Source organism: Chiloscyllium punctatum, chromosome 22 (assembly GCF_047496795.1).
Source record: "Chiloscyllium punctatum isolate Juve2018m chromosome 22, sChiPun1.3, whole genome shotgun sequence".
Taxonomy (NCBI): domain Eukaryota; kingdom Metazoa; phylum Chordata; class Chondrichthyes; order Orectolobiformes; family Hemiscylliidae; genus Chiloscyllium; species Chiloscyllium punctatum.
The window spans coordinates 68,321,368-68,341,945 of NC_092760.1; the positions used below are offsets into that span (position 1 = coordinate 68,321,368).

The 20,578-nt window shown below is 41.4% G+C and overlaps 1 protein-coding gene across 4 annotated transcripts in view; it reads left to right on the forward strand.

Annotated features, from left to right (window-relative positions):
- The window catches only part of elp4 (elongator acetyltransferase complex subunit 4), a 642,250-nt gene that overhangs the window by 540,700 nt on the left and 80,972 nt on the right, over window positions 1-20,578 (forward strand). The window contains exon 10 of one of the 4 annotated variants that reach the window (XR_011963758.1): window positions 5,139-5,207. The exons of the other annotated variants lie outside the window; for them this stretch is intronic. The gene's annotated coding sequence lies outside the window, so the exon portion shown is untranslated. The remainder of the gene's footprint in view (window positions 1-5,138; window positions 5,208-20,578) is intronic. 4 annotated transcript variants of the gene reach the window in all.

Consider the following 20,578-nt stretch of genomic DNA (forward strand, 5'->3'; position numbering starts at 1 on the left):
CAACAGTCCTCTATACTGTCAACGACACCTCCAACCTTTGTGTCGTCTGCAAACTTGCTAACCCATCCTTCAATCTCCTCATCCAAGTCATTAATAAAAATTACAAAGAGTAGAGGCCCAAGAACAGAGTCCTGTGGAACACTACTCACCACTGACTTCCAGGCAGAATATTTTCCTTCCACTACCACTAGCTGTCTTCTGTCGACCAGCCAATTCTGTATACAGACAGCTAAATTTCCCTGTATCTCATTCCTCCTGACCTTCTGAACAAGCCTACCATGAGGAACCTTATCAAATGCCTTGTTGAAGTCCATATACACCACATCCACTGCTCGACCCTCATCAATTGTCTAGTAACATCCTCAAAAAACTCAATAAGATTTGTGAGGCATGACCTGCCCCTCTCAAAGCTGTGCTGACAGAATTTAATCAAGCCATGCTCTTCCAGATGGTCATAAATCCTATCCCTCAGAATCCTTTCTAACACCTTGTAGATGACAGACGTGAGACTGACTGGTCTGTAATTGCCGGGGGTTTGCCTATTTCCTTTCTTGAAGAGAGGAATTACATTTGCCTCTCTCCAGCCCTCCGGTACGACTCCGGTGGAGAGCGAGGATACAAAAATCTTCGCAAGCGGCGCAGCAATCGCATTTCTCTCTCCCCTAAGCAGCCGAGGACAAATCTGGTTTGGCCTTGGCGACTTGTCAATCTTAATGTTTGTCAAAATTTTCAGCACATCAGCTTCCTCAATCTCTATCTGTTCCAGCATTCTTACTTGCTCCTCAATGGTTTCATTCACTACAAGGTCCTTTTCTTTAGTAAAGACAGAAGTAAAAAACTCATTTAGGGCTTCCCCTACCTCCTCAGACTCTATACACAAGCTCCCTGTACTATCCCTGATCGGCCCTACTCTTTCTTTGATCACTCTCTTATTCCTCACACACGTATAAAGTGCCTTTGGATACTCCCTAATCCTTCCTGCCAAGCCTTTATCGTGCCCCCTCCTGGCTCTCCTCGCCTGCCTGTAATCCTCTAGAGCTGAGCAAGACCCTTGCTACCTCCACCTTACATAAGCTGCCGCCTTTCTTTTGACGAGAAGCTCCTCCGCTCTCGTCATCCAAGGTTCCTTTATCTTACCACTTCTTGCCTGTCAGAGGAACATATTTATGCATCACTCAGAACAACTGTTCCTTAAACAGTCTCTACATGTCTATAGTGCCCTTTCCATAGAGCAATTGGTCCCAGTCCATACTTCCCAACTCACGTCTGATAGTATGATAGTTTCCTTTTCCCCAATTAAATATTCTCCTATTGTGCCTGCTTCTTTCCTTCTCTATAGCTATGTAGAATGTGAGGCAGTTGTGGTCACTATCACCAAAATGTTCTGACACCTGCTTTGGCTCATTGCCAAGCACCAACTCCAAAATGGCCTCTCCCCTCGTCGGCCTGTCAACGTGCTGAGTTAGGAAACCTTCCTGAACACACCTTACAAAAATAGCTCCTTCCAAACCACCTGCTCAAAGGAGGTTCCAATCAATATTGGGAAAGTTAAAGTCACCCATTACAACAGCCCTACTACATTCACACTTTTCCAAAATCTGCCGACCTATGCTTTCTTCAATCTCCCTGCTGCTATTGGTGGGGTCTGTAGTAAACCCCTAATGAGGTGACTGCTCCCTTACTGTTCCTAATTATCACCCATACTGACTCAGTAGGCAGACCCTCCTTGACAATGGTAACTTCTGAAGTTGTGATACCCTCTCTGATTAGCAGTGCTACACCCCCTCCTTTTTTACCCCCCTCCCTATTATTTTTAAATGTTCTAAACCCTGGAACATCCCGCAACTATTCCTACCCCTGAGAAACCCACATCTCTGTTATGGCCGCAACATCATAGCACCAGGTACTGATCCATGCTCTAAGCTCCCTCTAAGTCCCCTATTTTATCTTTGATACTGGGCATAAATGAACTTTTTCAAGCTGTCACTTGCATTTCTGTGCTTTGTCTTTGATTATCTTTGCAGATAAGTGCTCAAATCAGATTTGCGCTTTGAATTGTTTGTCACATTTGCTGCATACTTTTAAGAGTGTGATTACTCTGTTAAAGTTCAAGAGCTGCTGCTGTTAGTTTATTTGGATTTGTAATTGTCGAAATTGCAAGATCCTGATTGTCAGTTTGATGCCCATCAAAGTTTATTCCTAGGTAGGCTGTTTTCTTAAGACCAGCAATATTACGCATTGCTTCAGTACATTTTTGGTGTGAACAGGACCAAATTTGGCAGAATAAATTTCACTGCCCACTGCTGACATAAAGTATGCAGCCAAATTGTGCATAGTTTTCATCGAATGATAGTCTGGAGTTTTGCGCAATGCAAGTGCATTGACCCTCCCCTGGTCTGCATCATCCCAAATCTCTGATGGGGAGATTTTACTCTGTGTAAAAACTATAGTTAACAGCCCTACCTCTGGACTAAAAGATCCAGGGACAAATTCAATCTGCTCCCAGAGAGGTGTCATTGCTATTATAGTACAGTTCTATTCCAATGCTCACTGGAAGAGAAATTCAACCGAATTCTTGAAAGAATATTATACTCTTTCATTTGTATTTATCAAATATATAAAACGAAACCAAATAGCAGAACATTTTCAAAACTGACAAAAATACAATTTTGTGGTCAACTCAACATTCTTGGTGGTTAGCACTGCGGCCTCACAGCACCAGAGACCCGGGTTCAATTCCCGCCTCAGGCGACTCTCTCTGTGTGGGTTTCCTCTGGGTGCTCCGGTTTCCTCCCACAATCCAAAAATGTGCAGGTTAGGTGAATTGGCCACGCTAAATTGCCCGTAGTGTTAGGGGAAGGGGTAAATGTAGGGGAATGGGTTTGGGTGGGTTGTGCTTTGGTGGGTCGGTGTGAACTTGTTGGGCCGAAGGGCTTGTTTCCGCACTGTAAGTAATCTAATCTAATCTAAAAGTACTGAAAGGAAATTTTGGATTTGTGAAAAAGTGTAAATGTCAACAACAGAATCAGTATTCACATTGCTAATACCTTAAATTTGTAATTGTAAGTACTTTTCCCTAATCTGACTGCTTGTGTTACATGACATCAGAAGCAAATCTTAGTGGTCTTGTTCAACTGGACAAAATATAAACCTAAAAGTGACTAAATGTACATCAAGGTCCTTGAAAAGAAAATTGTTTTGTCAAAAAATAATTAAAGCACAAAACATTGAAAATGGACAGCAGGTGGACTATCCAAAATGAGGAAGGAAATGTCAATGTTTTAACGTTCCTTAGTCCTGCATAACATAGTCCAAAAGTGTCAGATGATTTACAAGGCATGCATTTCAGTAGTGTCCCTCACAATCTTAAGGCATCCCAAAGTGCTTTAGAACTAATTAATACTTCTGAACTGTAGTCACTATAATAGTGTTGTCGCCATAGTCTTACCAAACCATAGTGGTTGCTGTCTTATTGGAGAGAAGGATTGGTGGTGATTTAACCTGAGGGCCACCAGACCTCAGGTGAGGGAAGAGAAGTTGAGAAGGAGTGTCTTTCATAGTAATCTCAAACCATTGATGGGAATTAAACCCACGCTGTTGGGGCATCACACTGCTCTGCTAACCAATAATCCAGAGCTGAAAATATGCTGCTGGAAAAGCGCAGCAGGTCAGGCAGCATCCAAGGAACAGGAGAATCGACGTTTCGGGCATAAGCCCCTCTGGGCTTACACCCGAAACGTTGATTCTCCTGTTCCTTGGATGCTGCCTGACCTGCTGCGCTTTTCCAGCAACACATTTCCAGCTCTGATCTCCAGCATCTGCAGTCCTCACTTTCTCCCCTAACCAATAATCCAGCCAACTGAGCTAAATCAATTCCCTATAATAGTGTAGACACAGCCAGTTTGCACACAGCAAGCTGCTGCAAACGCAGCATGCAAATGATCAGATAATGCGATTGAATGTGGTCAATGCCTAAACAACATTTACAGCTGAATAACAATATTTGCAGCTGAGTCTTCAGCTATAACTTTATTAACATGTGGAACTCTTTGTGAAATTATATTTCATTTAAACACTGAAAACTCATATTTTGGTGAAATGTAAACCAGATTTCAAGTAAAGGCACAGAACTTTCAGGGAAAGATGACCATTTGACTTTGAAGACCACTTCATTACATCATCTTGCACATTCCATCACAAACTCTGAAGACCCGTCAGTCAATAAATGGGTCTTCTGGTAACAAGCTTGTGTTGTATAATTTAGAAGATAATTTTACAAGCTAGTTTAATTCACAAGTTTCTGTTTCAGATGGATGGTTTAATAAACATAAATGTGTATTAAAGATATATGCTAGTAGTATATTTGCCAGATGGGAGTAAAGTTGTTGGAAGTTTATCAAAATTAGGGTAAAAATATTGAAGTAAACGTACTTAAATGAATAGAGCATTAAAAGCCTAGGAAAAAATACAAAAAAGTCTGTCTGTCTAATCCTATTTCTTTCCACTTTGGAATCTTAATTAGAAGGAGATAAAAACCATCATTTGACTAAATTATTGTCTTGAATCTGTAGCAAAAGGTATAATCCGCAATTGGGCCAATTAGTGCACCCTGTAGTTAGCCATGCTGAGGCAAGCAATGTGATTAGAGCTGACACCAGCCTAGTTCCCACTGTTGCTTTGCCAGGTATGATGGTCAGACTTCAAAGGGCTTGAGGCATCAGCAGGGCAAGGTTTGGAGGCCAACTTTTGGTCCGTTTGTTAATCTCTCTGCTAAACTGCAATGCCCCTTGCACAAAACGAGCTTACGCGACACAATCATGCGGCATTAAAGTTTCAGTTGAGTTATGCCAATTGCCTTTGATTTTCTGATGATTGACCAAAAGATGCCTATACAGCCAGACACATGCTCAAACGTTCCTGATTAGGTAAGCTGAAGAGCTATCTAAAACATGTTTGGATTTTTTTTTGTTGGATTGGTCTAGATGGTATGCTGTAGCTTAACATTTGAGATGAAGTCATCAGTGTCTGATATATTCAGATTGTTTATAATAATCTGGAATGTAATGGAACATTTTTGGAACTCATCCTGTCCTGATTGCCTAATCATCTGTCTCTATTGTATTTTATTTCCTGTTTAGTTGATGCTTTCGTAGTAACGTCACAACATTTCCATTTTAAGAACAGCCTACAGCAGCACTAGTACTGTTGTGAGTAAGAGGAACTTCTATTCACTGACTTTCCCTTAGGCTGCTACTGCCTTGCTTAACTTGTGCCTCTCTCATACACAGTTCAACTGGCTTTAGATTGGTCAGAACATGGAAATTCATGACACAGCTCGACAAAGTAGTCATCATCACATTCCTTCTGAATTTAATTGTTAAATGTATTTATCATGACGACGCTAAGTCTTAAAGGAGGTCAAACATGTTTGCTCAAAAGGAATGAGATAGATGCAACGCGTAGCTTTGTTGTAATGCATACAATTTGTTTGGTATAGCATTCATAACAATTTGTCACCATATTTGGTGGTGATTGCCTGAGATGGTGTTATCGGTTGAGTGCCAAAAGAACTTCAAATGATCATGAAAGAATGCTGGTAGGCATTACACACAGGCCGAAGATTTTGACAATGTGTGTAAATGTTAAATAAACAAGGTTTAGATTTAAGTTAGATCTATAAGTTTCAGCCTCCTTCCAAGTAAATATACGTAAATTGCTGTTTAGAGGTATGATAAGCACAAGTGCGTGTTATAGTACAATTAGTCTCAGACAAACTGCCTATCATGCAATTCATGTTGGGGGTGGGGCTAGTAGAATTGCACCAATTTATAGTAAATCATCGCCTCTCTCACTTCTATAAATTAGTCACGGAATATTCTTCTTTTACCAAATTTTTTCCTTATGTATTTCATCATGTGCTAGCATTGTCAGTATTCTTTCCAGACTAAGCAAAAACTGATGAATGACAGAAATAAACAGGGGGGCTAGCAAAAGTCAGAAAGTCTTGTGAATTGGGGAAAAGAATGCTTGTAAACAAAATGTGATAAACTGAACCAAAAAGAGAGAGAATATAAATAAAGAAGATTCATTTTGAGAAAAGAAACATTATTTTATAACATTTATCACCAGAAATAAATGCAAATAAAATGTACTCTCGCTCTCTCAACATAAATCAAAGTAAAATGTCCCTAATTATTCATACTTCAGGGAATGTCTGAATCGCTAAAGGTTAAAACCGGAAAAGAAAATCTGTTTCTCTTGTACATTTTCTTTGCTTTTTCCATTTTTGCCTTCCTCTATTTCATGACCTCTGGATACACTCTTTCCTGTTGCATAGTTTTACCTTGTCACTAGCTTTTGACAAATGTATAATCCAAATGCCAGTCACATAAAAATTCTTGCTTTCACTATGTCATCGCAACAGGAAATGCTACTCAATTAACCACTGCAAGATTGTATTACACATTTTTAACACTTTATCAGAATATCCTAAACCATCTGATCAGTAGGAAAATGTGAGCTTTGAACATCCCAGTGCATTTTGCAACCAGTTAAGTATTTTTGTGTCCTTGGAATTCAGAATCTAAACTGTACTGCTTAAGTGGACGAAAGCATTCAGCTTTTTTTTAGTTGTAATTTTAGCTGTAAATGTTGTGAATTCTTGTTTGCTGTAGGTGTTTTCCTCAGCATTATTTCCATTTTTTTGCCCTTACCACCTGAAGACACCAATGTCCTCTGGGGCACAGCTCCACAGACAGGCATCTTGGTGTTCGAAAGCAGGTCCTGCAACATGTTGTTAGGGCAAAGAGAGATTTATTCTGCATATAACTTGGCATACCTGACCTGGGAGTGCTCGATGCTTGGTGCCTGCAAATGAAAAGTGTTCCTTCTGCAACTGCAACAATATTCGTATCATTGAAGACAAGATTTAATACAAAAGGCTTTCTTTAAATTGTGAATTTTTCATTCTTGTCAGTCAGCTGTAGAGGTGACTGTTACAAACAAACTGAAGAGAAGGGGAATTTGCAAAGTGTGTCCCATCCACCACATGAGATATTTGTATCATCAGTAGTCACAGGTGACATGCCAGAAGACTGAAGGTTGGCTGAAGTGATGACACTGTTTAAGAAAGATGGTAAGGACAAGTCAGGGAACTATAGACCAGTGAGCCTGACATCGGTGGTGGGCAAGTTGGAGGGAATCCTGAGGGACAGGTTGTATATGTATTTGGAAAGTCAAGGCCTGGTTAGGGATAGTCAACGTGGCTTTCGACGTGGGAAATCATGTCTCACAAATCTGGGTTTTTTGAGGAAGTAACAAAGAGAATTGATGAGGGTAGAGCAGTAAATGTGATCTATATGGACTTCAGTAAGGCATTTGACAAGGTTCCTCATGGGAGACTGCTTAGCAAGGTTAGATCTCATGGAACACAGGGAGAACTAGCCATTTGGATACAGAACTGGCTCAAAGGTGGTGGTGGAGGGTTGTTTTTCAGACTGGAGGCCTCTGACCAGTAGATTGACACAAGCATTGGTGCTGCATCCACTACTTTTCATTATTTATATAAATGATTTGGATGTGAGCATAAGTGATATAGTTAGTAAGTTTGCAGATGACACCAAAATTGGAGGTGTAGTGGACAGTGAAGAAGGTTACCTCAGATTACACCGGGGTCTGGATCAGATGGGCTAGTGAGCTGAGAAGTGGCAGATGGAGTTTAATTTAGGTAAAGGCAAGGTGCTGCATTTTGGGAAAGCAAATCTTAGCATAATTTATGCATTTGATGGTAAAGTCCTCAAGTGTTGCTGAACAGAGACACCTTGGAGTGCAGGTTCATAGCTCCTTGAAAGTAGAGTCACAGGTAGATAGGATAATGAAGAAGGCATTTGGTATGCTTTCCTTTATTGGTCAGAGTATTGAATACAGGAGTTGGGAGATCATGTTATGGCTGTACAGGACATTCGTTAGGCCACTTTTAGAATATTGCATGCAATTCTGGTCTTCCTATTGGAATGATGTTGTGAAACTCGAAAGGGTTCAGAAAAGATTTACAAGGATCTTGCCAGGGTTGGAGGATTTGAGCTATAGGGAGAGGTAGAATAGGCTGGGGATGTTTTCCCCGGAGCGCTGGAGGTTTATAATATCATGAGGGGCATTGATATGATAAATAGGGGGAGTCCAGAGCTAGAGGGCAGAAGTATAGGGTGCGAGGGGAAAGATATAAAAGAGGTCTGAGGGGCAACTTTTTCACGCAGAGGGTGGTGTGTGTATGGAATGGGCTGCCAGAGGAAGTGATGGAGGCAAGTACAATTGCAACATTTAAAAGACATTTGAATGTGTATATGAATATGTAGAGTTTGGAGGGATATGGGCTGGGTGCTGACAGGTAGAACGAGATTGTAGTGGGATAGCTGGTCTGCATGGACGAGTTGGACCGAAGAGTCTGTTTCCATGCTGTACACCTCTGAGTCTTAAGTAAATGTTGTGACTCCAAGGACAGTTTACAGGCAGACATTCTGCAGTATGTGATTAACTTTCCGACCTCCCAAAACTCTCCACTATCTACACAGTCTGAGTAGACACCTATGCAGCTGAGCAGAAGCTCAACACTACCCAAGATAAATAGCTTAATTAGCTGTAAACATTTATTCTTTCCACCAACAGAGCACTGTGTAATGGCATGTGTACTCTTGCAACTCACCTGTGGCCAATATACAGTGCAACCACTGAATGCCAAATGAAGATGGCTAGATTGTCTCTTGTTATAGCTGGTTTGTTTGGCATTGTGAGACTAGTTTGTTAGCTGTCAATTTGTGGACCAATGCTGAATATTATTCAGGATTTGGTGCATGTATGCATGCTGCATGGGCTCCTTTGTCATCTGAGGAATTGCAAACTTAGCTGAACATTACAATTATCAGTAAGCAGTCCCAATTCCTTATATGTTGCTGATAAAGCAGTTGAAAATAAAGCTCTAAATGGATTTGGAGGTAAGTAATTTTGACTGAGTCCAAATTAAGGATTTACCAACATATTATTGTGGATTAGTCTGTTTGATAGCACAACTCCTTCCATTACTTTTCTGATGATTGAACATATGTTGGTAGGATGGGAATTGATCAGATTAGAATTTTCCTGTTTTTTTTTGTGTGAAGTACCACTTTTCAGGTTCTTCGACAAATGCCAGAACTGCAGCTGTAGTGGAGGCACCACTAAATCTGCACTACAATTCTTCACCATAACATCATGTTGAGATAATTTGTTATCCAAGCACAGTGCCTACTGAAACATCCATAGGACAATCAAATGCAAGCTCAAAAAGATGCAAAGTGCTTAGCTGAATCAGAAAACAGATGAGCTTCAATCATAATGCAACCACAAAGTCTGAAAACAATTTTCCAATGCTGTGAAATCTGTCTACCAGCCCTAGTCGACTGGTTCATCACCAATTCTCAGTGCCTATAGATCAGTACTACTGACACAAAAAAACCCTAGAAAATAGCAGACCATCTTGACCATGTTCTAAATCTTCCTTCATTCATCAGTGAAGAGGCAATTTGCAGGTTGCCATCAGCTGCTGTCTTGACATCCTCCAAGAATGCAAGAAAGCATATTCCTATTTGGCAACAAAGCTCCATCACCTGATGCTATCCCAGCTGGCTGTCAATATCTGGTCAGAAATTCACTGAATTCTTTTAGTCTGTGTAGAAACAAGGAATCATCGTGCAAAAACAACAAAGGTATCTCCATTGTCGACCTATATAAGTGGAAAGGAACTCAACAGTCTAGCAATAATCATAAAGGAATCAGTTTCCTTTCCATCGCTGGCAAAATATTTCTATAATGCTGAGTGAAGCATCTTGGCCAGATCTAATGCCAGAGAGTCCATGCAGTCTCAGAAAAGTTCTAGGAATTACTAATGTGGTATTACAGTTTGACAATTCCAGGGGAAATGTCAATAATAGAAAATGATCTCTATGCTAAGCTTGTTGACCTAACTAGCATCTTTAGTAGTAATAGAGAAATTCAACTGCCCTCAGAAATTCTTCATTATAGTTTAACAGTTCCATTGCATCATGCTGATATGTATCTCAGCAGATTGATTCTTGACCAATCCCAAGCCGTTGATAAAATTAAAACAGGGCTGTGTAATAGTGCAAGCCCTCTCCAGTGTTTTTGTTTTCTCCATTACACTAACTGATGCCTTCCATGTTAGTGATCCTGTCATCAAAATCAGCATATGTGTGGGAAGCTGTTGATTCTGAGATTACTCCAGGCAAACAGCAAGATCTTCAAAGACATACTTAATAATCTTCTGTTTGCCAGTGATTGCAGCATGGATATTTTTTTCACCAATGCATGTGACAACTTTGGTCTTATGATCACCACAAAGAAATCTGAAGTAATGTACAGTCAAGTAAGAAAAATGGTGCAGTCTCCTTTGAAAACAAGTGCAAATCATAGGCAGAGAGAAAAAACAAGGATTATAAATTCAGATCAGAAGGCAAACTCATCCAAAACTCAGTCATCTATGTTATCCTGCCATATTTGCAATAGAGCCTTCTGGGCACAGATCATCCTTTAACTGTCAAGTACAAACCCATAGGAATCTTTTTATGCATCCCAAATGGTCATGGTTATCTTTGTTTTTAAGGATGAATGAGATATGTGTGCAAAAGCAAAATTATGGGACTAGTGTAAATCTGAAATAAAAACACAAAATTATAGAAATACTTACTAGGTCAGGCAGCATATGTATGTAGATAAAGCGAACACTTTTCAGTTCAATGACCTTCCATCAAAACCAATTATCCCTTGGTGTGGGATAACATACCCGAGTGACTGAAATAACCGATGCAGCCACTCAGTATTTGTAATGATAATCATAAGAAAGATCCAGGTCAAAAGATACTTCAAACATTTAAGAATAATTTGACCAGAACTTTGTTTGCAGAAGCACAAAGGATTCCATTCAGATCGGTCATCTCTAACACTATCATCACCATCCAAGCTTTGCCCAATCACAGTGTTCACTTTAAGTGCTATCTGTACCGGTTCTCTGTGAAATGAGTGTGGGAAACTTCATCTCACTATCAAAGAAGACCCAGAATTAAAACTTGATGAACAATCTCACTGAGAAGGAACAGTGGATTATTCGGTATGAGAAATGGAAAAATGTTACACGGTTGCAATGTTGAGCTGGAGGTATTGCATTGGAACTTCACACTGCATCTAGCTTGTACAGTGACTCTCAGCCATCTGATGTATTGCATGGAGTAAATCAAATTGACTCAATATGAGTTTGTGGGGATTTAGTAAAGAAGCTAAGAAGAATAATCAATTCTGAACTCTAGCTGTACACGTTTGTGAACTAATGCACTTTGTCTAGTTGTCTGTGTCACACTTCATGCTGTTTTGTTTATCTTTGTAATTCAGTGCTAAGCTATACAAACCAGGAAGGTCTAACTGGCCTCCATTCAAAGATAGAGAGATTCCAATCATCCTCAATATGTTTGGGTCAGGGTTAGGGAGAAGTAACCAGGTTCTAAGATTCGAGGATTGTCGAATGGAATGTCATAAATCATTCATATGAATGTCAAAGAAGGCCATGACCAAGTTCAGTTGAGATTTTCATTCTGAAGGTACACAAATTGGAACTGTCTCTTTTAGTAGAATTATTTAAGGTGACCTGATTTCTGAAAATCTGTTATTTTCTCAAAACACCTGCACGCACAAATCAGGAGTAGCACATTTGAAGTCTCACCTACATTGCCATTCGATCAAATCATGACTGATTTAACTGTGTGCCTTCTCTTTTCCTATCTACCACTCTAAATACTTATATTCTTGACTTGCAATGGAGTCAATGTAATTCATTCTTAAAAATATTCAATGGCTCTGCCTCCAGTACTCTATGGGGAAGAGACTAATGACCCTCCTAAGAGGAAATAAGTTTCTTTGAGAGGCCACAATTGATTTGTTTTCTAATAAACATTTTTTCAGATTTGCTGAAGCAGTGTCTTCCAGTGAGAAGTGTCAAAGTCAAATATAAGTAACTGTGTGCAGTAACTACTGCAGAGGTACCAACAATCTCATTTTCACCAACAGACTAGCTAGAAAATATGCCATGAAAATAATATAGCTTGGGCGGTTGTGGAGTAATACATGGAGTTCAGGAAATTCTAAAGCTGAAATGCATGGTTCACACATGGAAATAGACCAGTTCAGCCAATCTCTGTCAGTGTATATGCTCCATATGAACTACCTCATTGGCATATCCTTTCACCCTTTTGTTATTGTTTAGCTTCCCCTCCACTGTATTTATTCTTTTTGTGGCAGAGATTAGTGTTTGATTAAAGAAATTGAAATGTAATTATGTTGGGCATTGGCAAGCGACACATAGAATATATTTAGATTTTGTCTCCTTAACAAAGGAAGGCCATACTTGCAATAATTCTGAATGTTGAGAGCTCACTAGATTGGTTCTGGAATGAGGGAATTGTTTTATAAGGAGAGATTGACAAGATAATATCGGGAACCAAGAACTTTTGGTCACGGTCTCAGGACAATGGGCCAGCCATTCCTGACTGAAAAGAGGAGAAACTTCTTGACTCAAAGGATTTTTTAGAATCCGCTATCTCAGGGAGCTGTGGATGTTCAGTCATCAAATATATTTAATAAAAGGGTTGATAAATGTTTGCGTACAAAGGGAATGAAGTGATACTAGATTTGACTGAGAAGATAATCTTTATAAATGTTGCAAAAGACCAATGACCTCTCCTTGCTCCTACTGTGTTCCTACTCTGTTTAACTATGGTGCTAGCAAGTTCCACATTCTTGCCAGTCTCTTGGTAGAGAGGTTTCTCCTGCACTTCCTACTGGAATTACAAGATTGTTTGTCACTACCTCGTATACTTTTCAGAAATGCTGCTTCCAAAATCAAAATTCTACTCAGCTTGGAAGTCGGAATTTATTTCAGTGTACCAACCTCTTATTTATTGGGCTTAATGTGAATTGGTTTTAAATATATAGTGGCAAATAATCTAATAAAAAATTAAGTATAACTAAAATAAATTGTGGTCTCTTTTATTTATTCTTCTGGGTAAATGTATTGCAAATAGACCACCTTTTGATGTCCGCTCGTAATTAGACCATAAGACAATAAGATAAAGGAGCAGAATTGAGTCTGCTCAGCTATTCAATCGTGGTTGATGTTTCTGCACCCCATTCTCCTGCCTTCTCCCTGCAATCCTTGATTCCCTTACCAAAACTGTTAAACTTGAAAGGGTTCAGAAAAGAGTTAAAGGATGTTGCCAGGGTTGGACAGTTTGAGCTATACGGAGAGGCTGAAAACGCTGGGGCTATTTTCTTTGAAGGGTCAGAGGCTGAGGGGTGACCTTATAGAAGTTTATAAAATCATGAGGGGCATGGATAGGGTGATTAGCCTATTTTTCCCAGGGTGGCAGAGTCCACTGCTACTTAGTCTCCAAAACAAGAACACTAAGTGTAGAGTTATGGCAGCGCAGGCAGTGGAATGTTCCTCCTGCAGGATGTTTGAGGTAGGGGTGACCACCGATGCTCCTGCCGACTTCACCTGCAGGAAGTACAGCCAGCTCTAGCTCCTCACAGACCACATTAGGGAACTGGAGCTGGAGTTGGATGAACTGAGGATTATTCGAGAGGCTGAGAGGGTGATAGATAGAAACTACAGGGACATAGTTACGCCAGAGAACAAAGGTAGCTGGATAACAGTTAGAGGTGGGAAGGGGAGGAAACAGGCAATGCAGGGATCCCCTGTGGTCATTCCCCTCAACAATAAGTATACCGCTTTGGATACTGTTGGGGGGGACTGTCCAGCAGGGGTAAGGTGCAGTGACCGGGTCTCTGGCATGAGGTCCAGCTCTGAGGCCCAGAAGGGAAAGGGGGAGAGGAGGAGAGCGCTAGTTATAGGAGCCTGTATAGTTAGAGGGACAGACAGGTGGTTCTTTGGACATGGGCGAGACTCTCAGATGGTTTGTTGCCTCCCGGGTGCCAGGGTCTGAGAAGTCTCGGACCATGTCTTCAGAATCCTTAAGGGGGAGGGTGTGCAGCCAGAAGTCGTGGTGCACATTGGCACCAACGACATAGGTTGGAAGAGGGGTGGGGAGGTCATTCAGGAGCTCAGGGAGTTAGGCTGGAAGCTAAAAGCTAGGACGGACAGAGTCATCATCTCTGGGTTGTTGCCGGTGCCATGTGACAGTGAGGCAAGGAATAGGGAGAGAGTGCAGTTGAACACGTGGCTGCAAGGATGGTGTAAGGAGGGAGGGCTTCAGGTATTTGGACAATTGGACTGCATTCTGGGGAAGGTGGGACCTGTACAAGCAGGACGGGTTGCACCTGAACCAGAAAGGCACCAATATCCTGGGAGGTAGGTTTGCTAGCACTCTTCGGGGGGTGGGGTGGGTGGTTTAAACTAATTTGACAGGGGGGTGGGATCTGGACTTGTAGTCCAACAAGTAGGTTAGCTGTTTTTCAGGATGTCCAAGAATGTAGGGAGGCTGTGGAGAAGGTAGTACTGACAGGGAATACTTGCGAACACAGAGATGGGTTCAAGTTTGTATACTTCAACGCAAGGAGCATCAGAAATAAGGTGGGTGAACTTAAGGCGTAGATCGGTACTTGGGACTACAATGTTGTGGCCATCACGGAAACGTGGATGGAAGAGGGACAGGGATGATTGTTGGAGGTTCCTGGTTACAGATGTTTCAGTAAGATTGGGTGGTGGGGGTGGGGGGGAGGTGGTGGTGTTGTTGGAAAGGTGCAGAAGCCACAGGGTAGTAGTCATGGGTGATTTCAACTTCCCAAATATTGATTGGAAAGTCTTTAGATCAAGTAGATTGGACAGGGCGGTGTTTGTGCGGTGTGTCCAGGAAGCTTTTCTAACTCAGTATGGATTTGGTACTCTGTAACGAACCGGGACAAGTGATGGGCTTGTTAGTGGGTGAGTATTTTGGTGATGGTGACCACAATTCTGTGACTTTCACCTTGGTTATGGAGAGAGATAGGTGCATGCAACAGGGCAGGTTTTACAATTGGGGAAAGGGTAAATATGATGCTGCAAGACAAGATCTGAGGAGCATAAATTGGGAGCACAGGCTGTCAGGGAAAGAGATCGTGGAACTTTTTCAAGGAACAGATACGACGTGTCCTTGATATGTATATACCTGTCAGGCAGGAAAGAGATGGTTGTGTGAGGGAACCTTGGTTGACGAGGGAGGTTGAATGTCTTGTAAGGAGGAAGAAGGAGGCTTACATAAGGTTGAGGAAACAAGGTTCAGACAGAGCGTTGGAGGGATACATGATAGCCAGGAGGGAGCTGAAGAAAGGGATTAGGAGAGCTAAGAGAGGGCATGAAAAATCTTTGGCGGTTAGGATCAAGGATAACCCCAAGGCCTTTTATGCGTATGTGAGAAACATGAGAATGACGAGAACGAGGGTAGGTCCGATCAAGGACAGTAGTGGGAGACTATGTGTATTGAGTCGGAAGAGATAGGAGAGGTCTTGAATGAGTACTTTTCTTCAGTATTTACAAACGAGAGGGACCGTGTTGTTGAAGAGGAGAGTATGAAACGGACTGGTAAGCTAGAGGAGATACTTGTTAGGAAGGAAGATGTGTTGGGCATTTTGAAAAGCTTGAGGATAGATAAGTCCCCTGGGCCTGACGGGAAATATCCTAGGATTATGTGGGAAGCAAGAGTGGGAATTGCAGAATCGTTGGCAATGATCTTTTCGTCTTCACAATCAATGGGGGTGGTGCCAGGGACTGGAGAGTGGCAAATGTTGTGCCTCTCTTCAAAAAAGGGAACAGGGATAACCTGGGGAATTACAGGCCAGTTAGTCTTTCTTCGGTGGTAGGCAAAGTAATGGAAAGGGTACTGAGGGATAGGATTTATGAGTATCTGGAAAGACACTGCTTGATTATGGACAGCCAACACGGATTTGTGAGGGGTAGGTCTTGCCTTACAAGTCTTATTGAATTCTTTTGAGGAGGTGACCAAGCATGTGGATGAGGGTAGAGCAGCGGATGTAGTGTACGTGGATTTTAGTAAGGCATTTGATAAGGTTCCCCATGGTAGGCTTATGCGGAAAGTCAGGAGGCATGGGATAGTGGGAAGTTTGTCCAGTTGGATAGAGAATTGGCTAACCGGTCGAAGTCAGAGTAGTGGTAGATGGTAAATATTCAGCCTGGAGCCCAGTTACAAGTGGAGTTCTGCAGGGATCCGTTCTGGGTCCTCTGCTGTTTGTAATTTTTATTCATGACTTGGAAGATGGAGTCGAAGGATGGGTCAGTAAATTTGCAGACGATACGCAGATTGGTGGAGTTGTGGATAGTGAGGAGGGCTGTTGTTGGCTGCAAAGGGACTTAGATATGATGCAGAACTGCGCTGAGGAGTGCAGATGGAGTTCAACCCTGTCAAGCGTGAGGATGTCCATTTTGGAAGGACAAATAAGAATATGGAATACAGGGTTAATGGTAGGGTTCTTAGTAAGGTGGAGGCGCAGAGGGATCTTGGGGTCTATGTACATAGATCTTTGGAAGTTGCCACTCAGGCCTTCTTACAAGTTCTATCCACCTATGGTGTATTAGCATTCATTAGCAGGGGGATTGAATTCAAGAGTCGTGAGGTGATGTTGCAGCTGTATAGGACCTTGGTAAGGCCACACTTGGAGTACTGTGTGCAGTTCTTATTTTAGGAAAGATGTGGAAGCTTTGGAGAGGGTGCAGAGGAGATTTACCAGGATGTTGCCTGGAATGGAGAATAGGTCATACGAGGATAGGTTGACAGTGCTAGGCCTTTTCTCATTGGAACGGCGAAGGATGAGGGGTGACTTGATAGAGGTTTATAAGATTATCAGAGGAATAGATAGAGTAGACAGTCAGAGACTTTTTTCCCCGGGTACAACAGAGTGTTACAAGGGGACATAAATTTGAGGTGAAGGGTGGAAGGTATAGGGGTGATGTCAGGGGTGGGTTCTTTACCCAGAGAGTGGTGGGGGCGTGGAATGTGCTGCCTGTGGGAGTGGCAGAGTCAGAATCATTGGTGACTTTTAAGCGGCAATTGGATAGGTACATGGATAGGTGCTTAAGCTAGGACAAAAGTTCGGCACAACATTGTGGGCCGAAGGGCCTGTTCTGTGCTGTATTGTTCTATGTTCTCTATGCTGTAAAACTAGAGGGCATAGATTTAAGGTGACAGGGAAGTTTTAAAAGGGGAAACGTTTTTATGCAGAAGGTGGTGCATGTATGGAATGATTAGATTAGATTAAATTAGACTCCCTACAGTGTGAAAACAGGCCCTTCAGCCCAACAAGTCCACACCGACCCTCCAAAGAGTAACCCACCCAGACCCTCTGACTAATGCACCTAACACTATGGGCAATTTAGCATAGCCAATTCACCTGACTTGCATATCTTTGGATTGTGGAAGGAAACCGGATTTCCAGAGGAAATGGTGGGGGCTGTTAATTACAAAATTTAAAAAACATCTGGGTAGGTACCTGAATAGGAAGGTTTAGAGGGTTATGGAGCAAATGCTGGCAAATTGGACTACATTAATTTAGGATATCTGATCAGCATGGACAAATTGAACAAAGGGTCTGTTTCCATGCTGTACTACAGAATGACTCAATGAAGAACCTCTTTAGCTGTGTCTTTAATACACTCAATGACGTAGCCTCCACAGCCTTCTGTGGCAATGTGTTTCACTGGTTAATTACCCTGTAGCTGAAGAAATTACTTTTCATCTCAGTTCTAAAGAGTTGTCCCTTCACTCTGAGGTTTTGCCCCCCCAAGGTTTTAGTCTCGCCGACTAATGGAAACATTTTCTCCACATCCACTCTATTCAGTATTCTATAAGTTTCAGTCAGATCCCACCTCTTCCTTCAAAACTCACTCGGCTACAGACCCAGAGTCCTCAACCATTCCTTATATGACAAGCAGATCATTCTTGTGAACCTCCTCTGGACTCCTCCAAAGCGAACGCATCCTTCCTTAGATATGGGACCCAAAACTGCTCACAATATTCCAAAAGCGGTCTGACCAGAGCCTTATATTGCCTCAGCAGTACATTTCTTTTTTTGTATTCTAGCCGTCTTGAAATAAATGCTAACATTGCAATTGCCTTTCTAACTGCCAACTGAACCTGCATGTAAAAATGAGGGGAATCCTGAACTAGGACACTCGAGTCTCTTCATGCTTCAGATTTCTAAAGCCTTTCCCTGTTCAGAAAACAGTCTGCACCTCTGTTCTTCCTACCAAGGTGCATAACCTTACACTTTGCCACATTGTATTCCATCTGCCATCTGGTCACTCTCCTAGCCTAACCAAGTCCTTCTGGATTTTCCCTGCTACCTCAACACTTCCTGTCCCTCCTCCAGTCTTTGTCACATCTGCAAATTGAACAGCAATACCCTCATTTACTTCATCCAGATCATTGTATAATGTGAACAGTTGTGGTCTGAATGCTGACCCCTGTGGAACTGCACTAGTCACCGGCTGCCATCCTGACAAAGACCCCTTTATTCCTACTCTGTGCCTTCTGCCAGTCAGCCAATCCTCTATCCATGCCAGTACCTTGCCCTTAGCACAATAGGCTCTTCTCTAGCAGCCTTCTGTGCGGCACCTTGTCAATGGCCTTTTTGAAATCCAAAACGGTTTTGTACTGTAACTTCCTCTTGTTAACCCCCTATTTTTCCGTATGTCTAGTGTCGGCAAGCCCTCCTGCACTCCTCTGTTTCACTATTGATCCCCAGCTTGATGCTGATGTTAGAGTGGGGATATGATGCTTCAAAAGTTACAAATTCCAGCAGTTTCCTTGACAATGGTTTGACTTCAAGCCATGAAACAGACCAATTTTGAGGATTCCCAGGGCAACTCACTCCTGTGTATTTATTAAAGATAAAGTCATGATCAGTAGAGTAATAGAGTCAGACAACATGGAAACAGGCCCTTCAGCCTAACTTGTCCATGCCTAAACTGAACTAGTCCCAATTGCCTCTGTTTGGCTATGCTATACCAATGGGACAGCACATAGCCATGAATTGTAATAGTGGTATTTGGGGCATTGTCTGTAAAGTTTGATACATTAAGTATATCTATGTCAGGCTGTTCCTTAACCAATATGTGCTTCCAATTTTGTCATAAGTTCTAACATGTTTATTGGAGGGACCTTTAAGGCCAGCAGAATTGAGTATATCAGTCATTTCTGGTGCCTCCATCAATGCTGAGTGTTCTGTCTGATTTTATTCATTTTTAGCTACTAGCAGTTTAATACACCTGAAGGGCTTGCATGTCATTTCAGAGAACAGTTAAGAGTTTGTTGTCTTATACAGGTCAGACTAGTAAAGATCACTGATTTCCTTCCCTAAAGGATATTAGTAACACAAACAGTTATTTTTTAATATATCTATCAATGCTATTTTCACTGTCTCTATCACTGAAATGAACTTCTAAATCCTGATTTTTTTTTAAATTGAATTTAAATTGAACCAACTGCTGAGGTATTTACATCCATGTCCCCAGAGCTTCAGCATGAGCCTCTTGGTTACTAGTCATTACCACTCCTTTTTGCTCTACTATTCTGTGTATTGAATCTAAATTAACCCTTCATTCCCCACTCAAATTCTGTTGATGGGACTTTCCACTCAGACTCCTGCCAAAGCATGCAACTTATACTAATCAGCTTTGTTGCATTTGAGAAGTTCTTTCCATTATTTTTGCAATTACTATTTGAACTTACTGTAGCTAATTTAGCTGGTATATGCTGAGTTGGAAACTAATTTGTATTTGTCATTGTCAATTTCTAATATTAAATATTAGGCAACTGCTTTTTGTTTCGGGCAAAAGCCATTTGCCATTCCTGATGAAGGGTTTTGCCCAAAACATTGATTCTCCTGTTCCTCGGATGCTGCCTGACCTGCTGTGCTTTTCCAGCACCACACTCTCGACTCTAATCTCCAGCATCTGAAGTCCTCACTTTTGCCTAACTGCTTTTTATGTTGACTTTAGAATCTTATTATCAAAGTATTTATTGAAGTATGTATTAAGATGTATATTCATTTCCATTCTGGTGCTTCTCAACATGAGGATGGATATGAGAGGAAATTATTTGCACAGAAGTACATTCCATGTCTCAAATCGGTTGTTTGATCAAGAGGGCCACACCTTATGCTATGTTATAAATCTAATGAGAGTACTGTCCAACCTAACAGAATTATCTGGCACACTTAAATATACAGGTTAAAACTAAATCACAAATTGCTAAATAGTTGAAATTAATTTTCCTCAGCAAATAAATAAAGATTACTCCATATCTAATCAGCAAGTCAAAAAGTTCGCAGGATAGTTCTGGTCCATTTCAAAATTTGTTCTCTTTTGAATATTTGAATACATAATATGCTACACAATATCATAATAGAGTCAATAGAATTTTGGCTTTCATAAACAGGACATAGGGTTCAAGAGTAAAAAATGAATTTAGTAAAACACTCTTTGGAGTAGAGTTAGGGTACTGAATTAAGTTTAGGACAGCCTGCCCTT